The sequence below is a fragment of the Falco biarmicus genome, chromosome 4, assembly GCF_023638135.1.
Source record: "Falco biarmicus isolate bFalBia1 chromosome 4, bFalBia1.pri, whole genome shotgun sequence".
In the NCBI taxonomy this organism is placed as follows: Eukaryota; Metazoa; Chordata; class Aves; order Falconiformes; family Falconidae; genus Falco; species Falco biarmicus.
In genome coordinates, this window is record NC_079291.1 from 106,415,419 (window position 1) to 106,426,757 (window position 11,339).

Sequence of the window (11,339 nt, forward strand, 5' to 3'; positions counted from 1 at the left end):
TTGCACTCTTGTAGGTAAAAGGCCTCCAGATCCTCTGACAGCAAGGAGAAGGCATTTTTCCAACCAAAACATCTTCAGCTGCTTTATGAGTCCAGTAGCTGTAGGATTTGGCTATCAGATACCCATCCTCAAGTCTAAGGGAATTTTTTTTCCCCAGGTGAGTTTGTGTTAAAACAATGGGGGATCAACGAGGGTTGTGGCAAGAGCTGGGCGGCACTTTTTAGGTGGCACAGCTTTTCCTCCTGCCTGAAAGTTCATCTCTCTGGGTTTCTGTTGACCAGCGGATCCCTCCACAGATACCTGAGTGTCCAACAAACCATTTCTGCAGGAACATCTTTGCTCCCAAGTTACCTTGGCCTCTCACTTGTAGTTATCCTGGTCATCCCTGTGCATGGGGCACTTGCACATGCCTGGCTGGAAGATGATGGTGTGAGTGTGCTTGCAGAGGTGGTTCTGGAGACGGTTGGGTGCAATCCTGTCAGCCCTGCCAGTATCTGCAACTTGCAACATTAATGCTTGCGTGTTTACACGGCCGTAGGAGGGGTCCTGTAACGAGACCCTTCACACGTGCTCCTTCCCACCATAGCTGCTTCTATCTATGATTTCTATCTCCAGGTTTCGATCCATTGGCTATGTCAAGTAAGTCCAATTTATTTATTTTCTTTTCATAAGCTCTCCACAGCCAACCGTGACAGCCAAGGGAAAACTGCTCAGCCTTTCAGCATTAAAGTCTCAATTATCAGAGCACTGACATCTTCCATATGAGGGCTGCACATGTGCGTGTTGGTACTCCTCAAAGTATTTCGGGAGCTGAAGCGTAAGCAGGGACTCAGTTTGACATTGTGTTGGGAGCACTGATAAAAATTCTGGGAGGGAAAGGCCAACCTCAATTTGTGTCTGTCATCTTGTTTAGGACGGGATAGTCAATAGCAAATATGTAGTAGAGCTAAGTTTTTCCATTAAATGCTAATGACCCCTTTGCATCTTGCTGTGGTGCTTGTATTACAGGGGATTGTGTGCATCCTGCAGCTGGCTGAGGCACTGAGACACGAGCAGTAGGCGTCCTGCTCCACATGCTCCGGTGTTGACTAAGGGAAGCTGGGATGGCTGATGTGAGGAAGCAGGTGGGAAATTTGGGGTTCTGGCTGCCCACACAGCTCCAGGATGACTGAATGTTGGCAGGAGCTATCCTAGAGCATCCCATGGAGATCAGATGGGGGAAGATAGTTTCCTCACCACTCAGAGGACTGGGAATTGTTGGCTTTTTTCATGACCACCCTTCCCTTACAAAGCAGATGCCGCACTACCACCAGGCTGAGCTGTTGGCTGAAACACAGCCTTATGCGAAATCAGACTAAAACAAAACTTCTATAAGCTGTTAGGTGGTTCCCTGAGCCCTCTTGAAAGCATTCACAGGTGGGGATGAAATTATCCCATTCTGTATGTATGTGTCATGGACATCCCTGGCTTCAGGCTGACCGTGTGCCTCCACCACTCCATTTTTTCCAACAGTGGGGATGTGAGAAGCCTCAAGAGGGGCAGAAAGGCTTTGCCTGGGCAGCAGTAGGAGCCCTGGAGACCTGAGGCAAATAATCCCTGCCTGGAGCTGGTCCCTTTGGCTCCAGGCACTGCTGAGTTTGCTAGTGGAGAAAACCACTGCGTTGGATCAAACCACTGTTAAAGAAGACTTCACAAAAGTGAATAGCTAGTGGTCAAGAAGAGCTGCCAGACTCCTGCTTTCTCAGTAACTAATAAAAGTGCTTTTTAACACAATTAATGTGATGCCTTGCTAAAGACTGAAGGAAACTGGAATTGAGACATTTGTATTTTGACAGACTCAGTGGAAAACTTCTGTTCAGACCGGTAGGAATGAAACCAATAAATTTCTGAAGAAACTTTCTGAATTCAGCCTTCAAGATAATAGATAGGCTGTTCTGACTGCGGATAAATAAACTCTGTTTTTATAAGTGTTTAAAGACCTTCGGGATGACGAAGTGGAACATACTTCAAGTCTCCAAAGATGGGAAGTGGCTTCTGAGTCAAATGCCCTCCCGTGCCAGGGCTCATATTTTAGACTGCGATCACTCTTTTGTGACTTGTTGACAGGTTTTTTGTTGTACTTTGAAGAAAAAAAGGGAAAACGTCCCAGGCTGAAAATAGCAGTGAAACATTCCCCAACTGGCCAACCTGTTCTTCAAGAAAACTTCCCAGGGAACATAAAGCCCCAGCAGCAGCCCCGAAAATACCAGCTAAGAAACGGCAGGTCAAGTGATAATTGGGGTGAAAAACACTACTTCGAGTGACAACAGCCCCTGCCTGAGCGTTGCTAATCCTTCCTCTTGTGGTGAAGGTGATGACCTGAGGAAGGAAGGTTTGGTTCCCACCAGGAAATGCTTATAGGGTGGACTCTCAAGACGGGAAAGGTGGGAGCAACTCACTCCTGTTTTGCCTCCCTCTCTTGTGAGGAACATCCCTACTTGCGGTTCCTACCCTCCTTGGCAGTGGCTGCAGCCATCCCAGAGGCAGATGGTGAAAAGGCTGGACCACAGCTCATGGCCATCTGGAAAAGAAGGGCAGGTCTCTGCATCTGTGCAAGCCTGGGGCTTAATTCTGCCAACAAAACCAAAAGTGATGCAACCCAGAACCATGTGCGGCGAGCAACACTGAAGCATTAGCACTAAGCTTTGCTTGCTTTGTTCTCCTGCGTATCTACTGCCTGATGTGGACTGTTGGGTGCGTTGGACAGAGGCCAGCAGGATGTGCTTTATTTGAACTGAATATAAAGTCATGTTTCTGGAGGGAAAAAAAGATGAGTCACATATACAGGGTGAAGCCCAAACCAGGCTGATGGGCTCTGAATGGATGTAGGTGCCTGCAGTGGCATGTGGCCAAAGGATAGTCCTGGCACAGGGGCGGCAGCGATGTGCCTTGAGGTCAAGCATCAGTGCGACGGCCAAGTCACTGAGGCTTAGAAAAGAGGCACCAGAACATTCCAAGGGCTGGCTCAAGGAGCTCCATCTCTCTGGTTTCTCGAAAAGAAAAGGAAGGGAGAGCGGATCAGAGCCTGTGATGTACAAAGGCGACAGAAATGGGGGAGTAATGGGAGGCAAAGCCCTACAAGATAGCTGGAAATGGGCACCCAAGGAATCCAGCCTGTGAGAAAGGCTCCATTATTTAAAAGTCAATTTTAAATTGACTTTTTATTAATCATGGAAGTAACTTAGCAAGGCTTGTGCTGATCCTCTGCTGCTGAGAATGTTTTGATCAAGACTTGATTCGCAAAGCAGATGCTCTCATTCGTGTGGCAATAAATTCAGGTCTGAGCTACCCCAGGGAGGAGCCTGGATGGCTGCAGCAACCCACCCTGCCATCGCAACTGGATTAGGGAAAGGCAGGTTGTCCTTGCCAAGGAGCCAAGGGGGAGCAGCGAAGGGTCTGGAGGAGGTGCTGAGGCTCTGACTAGTGTGCGGAAGATTGCCCAGGAGCATGAAGACGCAGCAGCATCCCTCCAACTCGGCACGTGGGCCGCCCTGTGCCTCTGCTGCTGCCTCAGCAGCACCTCTCGGGCTCTGGCTGCTGGTGGGAGGGCAGAGGGGGTCTTTTTCCTAGCAGGGGGGGGGAAAAGAAGTCTGCTTGCAATTAAGCAGCTCACACTCTGCCTGGCTGTGGGAAACGTGTGCTCCTGCCACCAGAGACACCACAGTTGCTACAGCAACTGCAAAGCACTGAGAGGCACCAACACCCTCCCTCTGCCACCCTCCACCCCCCCCCCCCCCACCCCCAATCAGGCGGAGCAGGGAAGGTGATGATGAGGAGACAACCAGCTCGTTGGGATGACCCTCGGCAGTCAGGGACAGGGCTGCCACTTGCTCTGCTCCTGTCCTGCCATGGCCGGTGCCCCAGCACCGCTGCACTCCCATCGGTCCTGCTGAGTGCTTGGACTCCAGGTGGGAGCTGTCAGGGTGGGGATGTGATGCTGGGGATGCTGTGGGGACCACCGCACCCCACAGAGCAGGGGGCAGTGGCAGGCTCAAACCGAGCTGTGCCTGCAAGCACCTGCCATCTCATTACTATTTAAGTCTGTGGTTCCCAGCACTGTGCCATCCTGCCTTGGTAAAAGCACATGGTTTCCCCTGGTGCTCCTCTCTTAAATATTTAATGGTAGGAGGAAGAGCTGCTTTAAGAAACAGTTCAGTGCTTCCATCCAAACAGAAGGTTGATTCAGGTGGCCGGAGCAGACATGAAAAACCTTGAGCTGCAATTTTTCAGGATCCTTCTGCTATTGAAGCAGTGGCAGCGTGATGATGCAGGGGAGAGGGGAAGGAAAGGTGTTTCAGATGCCAGGACAAAGTAAGGACTCCCGGGGCTCTGTTCTGCATCCTCTTCCTGACTCTGTGCCACTGTGGCTTGATTTCTCACACTAAAAAAAACCTCAAAGAGGCTTCAGGTTTGGAGCTTTAGTGGAAAATGCTTGAAGATCACCTACCCCCAGATCTTAGCCAGCCATTCTGTCCTCCCCACCACCTCTGGATGCATCAGGTTTGCCAAGTGCCAAGGGTATAACACAGATATAAAGGCATCCACCTGCCAGAGACTTCCTAAGGATTTGTTGGAGTTCACAAAGTGGTTTGAAAAGCCTGGATCAAATCACTGTGGAAGGAAATGTGTTTTAATGCCAGCCAAATCATAAATCAGGCCATCCTTAATACAAATGACTGCTTGAGATGAGGATGATCAGGGAGAGAGCTGAGCTGCTTCGTTCAGCAGTCCCATGTCCCAATGCACCCACTCCTATGGGGACCAGCTCAGTTATTGACAGTATTCAGAGCAAACCTGTGTCTACCCAGATGCCCTGCACCTGTGCATCAGGGGGTAGGATGCCAGCAGGGCTAATGGACGTGTTGCTACAGCCCATGTTATCTTACCTTCCTATTAAAGCCCATTTCCCTGCAGGGCGGCTGGTGGCAGGCTGAAATCTGTGGCCTTAAGCACCATTTCCAGAACAGGCTGGGCACAAGCACTATTTAAACCAGTAAAATGTCCCAGGCACGATATACATGGTGGTCTGCACCAGGCTGGGCTCAGAGAAACAAAGCCAAAAAACATATACAAAGTGGTGTTAAAATGCAAGTTTTCTTAGTGGAAACTGTGAACTCCGCAACAAAGCTGTTTGCCAATCCCAGCCCCTTGCCATGCAGCTGTAGTGCAATTAGGTTTTCATTTGAATTATGTGCAAATGAGGGTGCCAGTCATTTCTCAGCACTGACTTTGTGAAAGGGCAGTGCTACTGGGCTGCTCAATAATTTATGTCCTTAATATCAGAGGACAGCATCTGTGGAACTTCCTATTGCTGCCACCCAGGATAAGAAGCAACCTTCCAGGACAGATGGGCTGATTGCAGTGAGCCCTGAGAGCATGCATGGAGCGCACCAAGAGGCATTCGCATTAGCGGTTTTGATGGAGATCTGATTTCTTAATTAGCACAACCTTCTGTAAAGATCCCAGTACAAAACCGTGGCTAAAATCAACCAGCAGAGGCTGCACCCTAAAAATCAAGCAGCAGATGCAGCTGGGCAGATTTCTGAGCATCTAAAAGCAGGAAAAGAAATAGCGCAAGATCTGCTTGGTACTGCAGAGGGGAGGATTTCACTGCTGCCGAGCGAAGCGTGCAGCTATCCGCATGCCAGGAAAGCCGAGATGGCCCAGTGGCTGAAGCAGGTAATCTGGCCAAAGGAAAGCATGGGGGGGTGCAGGGGAGCACCACCAGCTTGCAGAAATTAGAACTGATTTACCATCCTATCGATTTCTGGGTACTGGTCAGGGAAGGGAGATTTTTAACCAAATGCTTAGAAACATAATGGTAGCTTCCAACTAGGCTGGTGTTCATGCATTGCACTGCTCTTCTGCCATCTCCAGCAGGCAAACGGCTCCCGTGCTCACAACCATACCTGGTAAGACATGTAAGACAAAGTGCTGGGCGCAGCAGGTATGATGCCCATACTGGACCAGGTCTCACGCATTTTCCTTGGCAGCAGTCTGGTCGCCTGCCCAAGACTCCACCCGAGCTCCTTCTGTTCCGGGGGGTAAAAAACTCCTGAGGCTTTGGTGATGGAGCCGTAAGAGCAAGTCCAGCCATGTCGGGCCACATCCTGCCCTGCTGAAATCCATGAGGGAGCCACTATATTGACACAATCAGCTGTTCCTTAGAAAAATATTAAACTTGGGCAAGCAGCTTAGTAAATGCCTGAACTGCTAGAAACTGGTAAAGTGCCAAAAGGAAGGTTTCTTTTTACTCTTTCCCTAAATATTTACTCCCAGCAGGGACAGCGGCAGCAGCCACGTGTGGAGGGGTCTTTGCACTGCCCTGGGCAGCTTGGTAACTGCTAGCAGAGCATTGCGTATCACTGGAAATCCTGCAAGGGATGTCTTTGTCCCAGGAGGTGTTCTGAAACCCATCTCCTAATGCAAGTCAAAGGAGAATGCCAGCACATTAGCTCCCCTTCTTGCTTCTGTATCTTCTGTGTTAACAATGGAAGTTTTGGAAGCCACCAGCTGGGATATTAGTCAAAAACCCCAAGCCACCTCACCCAAGAGAATAACCCACACCTGAACTGAAATGAATGTGCCTTGCCATCTGTGCCTCTTTGGGCTGGGGTCCGAAAGCTCAAGCCTTTCCCACGCAGAAAGTTTCTGGTCCTGGAAAGCCCTGACCCCCCACTCCAGGGGCCCCCTCGGCCACCACCCCCACACACATGTTCATTAAGCAACAGAGGGTTAATGTGCTTCATTTACTGAAGCTGTCGATATTGTGTGAGCATTATTTTAATGGCTGCTTCATTTATTGCAGTGCCCATTGGGCAATGAGCAAACCCTTCCCCACTGTGTGTGAGCTTCCAGCACGGGATCTCACTTTAGCTGAGAAAAGTATAACCCTGAGCATGACCTCCCACATCCAGGGCTGCTGCTTGGGTCAGGGTCCCTGTAAGCATCTTTCCCCCAGCCATCGCTGCGGCTATGGGCAGCGTACCCGCTGTGCCCAGCTGCATGAACAGCTGGTCCAGGCGTCATTTTAAATGTGTGCAAAGCCCTAGCGCAGCCCAGGGCAGAAAGGCTGGCACTTGCAAACATCTCTGAAGCTGTGCTTACCTTATCAGCTTAATTGTAGGTATTTTTCTGTCCCCATTCCCACTGCCCTGGGGAATTGCCCTGTGCAGCTCTTTCCCAACGAATGTCACTGCTTGACACCAGAGCTTTGGGTGATGCCCGTAACTGAAGTGCTGCCATTTCAGAGCCACAGCCCTGGATGCTCCAGCATATTGCCCTCCTGGGGAAAAGGCGATGGATGCCGTAGGAGACACACGTGTTGGAGCCACCAATGCCTGCCATCGTTCCTTCTCCCAGTGCTGGAGCCTTCCACCTTCAGCATCGCCACTATGCCTGACCCACAACTCCTCAAATCCAGGCAGGGTCTTGCTGTGGGACCAAGCTCCCATTGCTTCATCCATTCCCAAGCTCCCTGAAGTGAGCCTGAAACTCCTCTCATCCCAAGGCTGCACCACTTGTTGCTTTCTCAATGCATTTCAGGTCCCTGATGATTTAAAATTGTGTTTATTTTATTTATTTCAGCTTCAAATGGACTTGAGGAGGACACCAAGCTAGACAAGAGTCCTCAGTCCAGGACACACTTGCCGAGGTAGAGACAGGCAACTATTCAGCTCCTGCAATGAGGCCAGCGAGGCGGTTTGTCCCCACATCCACCCAGGCAATGCAAAGTGGGAATGAAACAATTCCCTAGGAGTAACCCAAAACCAAACGAAAAGTGGGTCTGCATGGAAAGCCCCCTGGGTGAAGCAAAATAAGGAGCCATCGCCTGTGTGTATCAACACATAAAATACACTGGCACGTAGCCCACCTTTAACAGGGGATCCCTACATTTTTAACATCTCAAGTTGCAGCCAGACATTCAAATGCTGGGACATTTTCTTGGGAAATGTCTGGAGCTGGGCCACAGCACAACGCAGTGCTGGGAGGGCTACGGAGCTTAATCAACCTGCTCAGCATTCTTGCTTGCTTCGATCCACATGCCATACAGGCCTACAATGCTTTTATTGTACAGAAAACAAAGCTCTTGTGCTTGAATGTAGCAGCTACAGTATCACGGTCTTGCCTTAACTGGAGGCTCCTCAAGTGATTTAAGTCATCCCCGTCTCTGGTGATAAAGAGTTGCCAGGGTTAAGAGAGATCTTCCTCTTTTTTTAATCTTTTTCTATCCTTCCGCTTAATTTGCAGCCAGAAAAAAGGAGGTGTTTACACGCAGGGCCTAGTTATTAATATCTTTTGGGGATAGCAGCCCTGGTTGTATTTCCAGCATGAAACCAATCGCAATTTTTCAAGGTTTTTGGTGGTGTGCTTGGCTGCTGATCCTGTCTCCGACCCCGATCCTGTCTCAGACAGAGATTGTCCCTCCCTGCTTGCCCAGCTTCTCCAGGGCGCCGGGGCTGCCTTGGATGGTGGATTTTAGAGTCCCCAGTTGATCTGGCCCCACACAATGCAGCCCCGTGCATCAGCGGTGGATTTCCAGCCTCCAGGAGGAGGTTTGCTGACTTACCTTGCTGATGAAAAACACCTCGGCCGCTGCTGCATCTCATCGGTGCAGGGCTTGGGACATGCAGCCCTCTTTTACGTGGGGTCATTAATTCACTCCCACCAGTGAAGCACTTTGAAGATGAGATGTGCTACATGAGTGCTAAGAATTATGGGGTTTATGTCTCTTGGTTAGAGGTGCAGGAGGTAAAGGCAGAGCTGGGGGCCCTCACACGCTGCCTGCTGCCCTGTCTCCGGCAGCATGGACAGCCCTTTCCTAAAGGTTTGGAAAGGGTTTGCATGCATGCTCTTTCTGAAACCCCCGAATCAGGCTGCCAGCCAGGGTTTCAGCCCTGCTCAGAGGAAGTGCAGGGTGCACAGCATCTGGCAGGATCAGGCCCTGCTTATCTCCTTCCCCCTCCCCAGCTCTGCTTGAGCGATAACCTACTTTCTTGCTTTGCAGAAAAAACATCTTGGATTACATTGCTGCAAATGAAAGGTTTCCGTCATGGTATCAGATGAGCTGCAGGTAAGCAGCAAGTTTAATGTCAGCTTTTTTGGCAGCTTCTTTATTCCCCCTCCGCTTTGCACAAACAAGCCATCTTTGTGTGGAAGTTCATTTTCCTTTTTAGCCACAGCATTTGTCATCATGGCTTCCCAGTAATCCTCTCTGTGCAGATAAAGGAGAGCTGTCAGCCAAACTGGATCCCTCACCTCGACCAGCCTGCTGCCCGCTCCAAAACCGGCGGCCAGCTCTCCCCTCCGTCACAGCCCTCCGGCACTGAGGAGAAGGGCAGGAGCTGTGCCCACATGACAGATCCTAAATCCCAGAGTGACACTCAATCAGCCTTAACTACATCTTAATCAGCCCCATGCAATTAAGACGCAGGCATCAAAACCCCAGAGCCAGGAGGTTCTGGGATGGCATAGTGCCTTTCTGCTTTCATCAGGAAAATCAGGGGCATCCTCCACCAAACTCCAGACTGGGATATAGGGAGGGAAAAAAACTTCCAATCACTTTGGCTGCCTCCGTCCTTTATGTGTTCATTCTATTTTTGGCCTCGCAAGGCTCTCAGACCAACATATCTAAACACTGTATCACTTTATATTAAAAAAACCACAACGAACCCCCCACAAAACCCTTTGGATCAAAGCCTGACACGGGCCAGGCTGTGCACCCTGTGGGTTGCCAGAATGGGACCCTGCTGAGGATCACCCTGCTCCAGTTTAACCAGTGAGGGCAGGAGAAGGGGCTGGCTGTGCCAGGTGCAGCAGCACCCACCTTCACAGCCCCACGCCCAGCTGATTCCCTTTGGTGCCTGCTGGTTTGGAAGACTTTGACTTGCAGCCTCGTTAACTGCCTCACTTCTGCTAATTTACACTATCCCACCCCCAGCGGCATCACAAAACTCTCCAGTGATGTGAAGGTGGCGTGAGCTGAAATGCCTTGGCTGCGGAGCTAAATAGCATCAGGGCTCGTTTTACTGCTTAGAAACCTTTAAGGAATCAAGCAGGCTGGTGAATAATCCATTTTAAAAAATCGTAACAGAGGTGCTGGGTAACTGGATACAACGCTGGCCTAAATTTATACATCAAGTGACAAACCCTGATGAAAAAACAAAATCCAAGGGCCCTGCCTGGTGCAGGCTGGGTGCGGTAGGGTTTGAACCCTGGTAAGCAGACACTGGGTGCAGGAGCAGCTCGCTCCGTACCCTCTTGTACCTGCGCAGAAATGGTGCATGTGTGCAGACAACCTGCACAGGCATCACATTTTTTTTTTCCCCCCAGCCTGTGGCTTTTAAACCTCAGCAGCGCTGAAACGTGCCGTGGGCTCGCAGAGGACACGTGCAGCCTGCAGGGTGAAGCACAGCCCCAAGAGCTCTCCAAACAGCTGGGGCTCCGTGTCCTTCTTGTAATAAATTCCTCCCAGACGGTGTTCCAGGGGATTGCTAGGATTTGAGGAGAGAGGAGGCTGGCTGGAAGCGAGACAGGCTCCAGGTTTATCCTTGAAAGCCCCCGTGCTGCAGAGCCCGGGGCTGCGTTTGGCAGCCTGCCCGGGGGAGATGACGGTGGAGGCTGAAGGCTGCCTCGTGCAGTACAAGCTCACCAATCCTCTCACCAGCCAGCTAAACTGGAGAGAAATCTCCCTATTAACAGCGCACAAAGCAGGGCCAAAATCTGAACACCTTCCTGGGCAAGGAGGTAAAGCAAAAGCTCAAAGCAACTTAAAATTTCCTGTGCTCCTAGTTAGAAAGCGGCTGCGTTGGAGCTCTCCCGTAACGTGCCCGGCTTGCCTGATGGGAGAGGGGGTGCTGAGCAAGGCTGTGCTGTGCTTTTCAGCACGACGGATGCAAAAATCGGGTCAAAAATAACCCCATCCCAAAGTCAGCAGCAGAGCTGAGAGGAACCAGAAGTCCTGAGCTGTTTCAAAGTCGCGTTAAATAATAAAGCAGAGAAATGAATAAATTAGCTCAGCATCTATTTAGGTCAGCCCTCTCCATTTCTCCCAGCCGCCTCCATGTGCCTCCTCCCCACGGCGCTCAGCTGCTCCACGCATGCTGTGCCTGTGGACCTGCTCGCTCCTTCCGAACAGCCAGGCTCTCGGGGAGTGCAGGTTAAGCAGGTGTCCCATCGGCTGCACACTTCATCCCAGCCTTGGGAAGCGGCAGACATGCTTCCTTTTCCATTACTGGGGCAAAAAGTATTCTGGAAAATCCTATTGAAGCAATAAGCGTGGGCTGAGCACATGTAGCTGC

General features: G+C 50.6%; 1 long non-coding RNA gene across 1 annotated transcript in view; it reads left to right on the forward strand.

Annotated features, from left to right (window-relative positions):
- The window catches only part of LOC130147904 (uncharacterized), a 206,244-nt gene that overhangs the window by 189,901 nt on the left and 5,004 nt on the right, over positions 1-11,339 (forward strand). Inside the window, exon 12 of the long non-coding RNA XR_008821422.1 lies at positions 15-9,112. This is a non-coding gene — a long non-coding RNA (uncharacterized LOC130147904). The remainder of the gene's footprint in view (positions 1-14; positions 9,113-11,339) is intronic.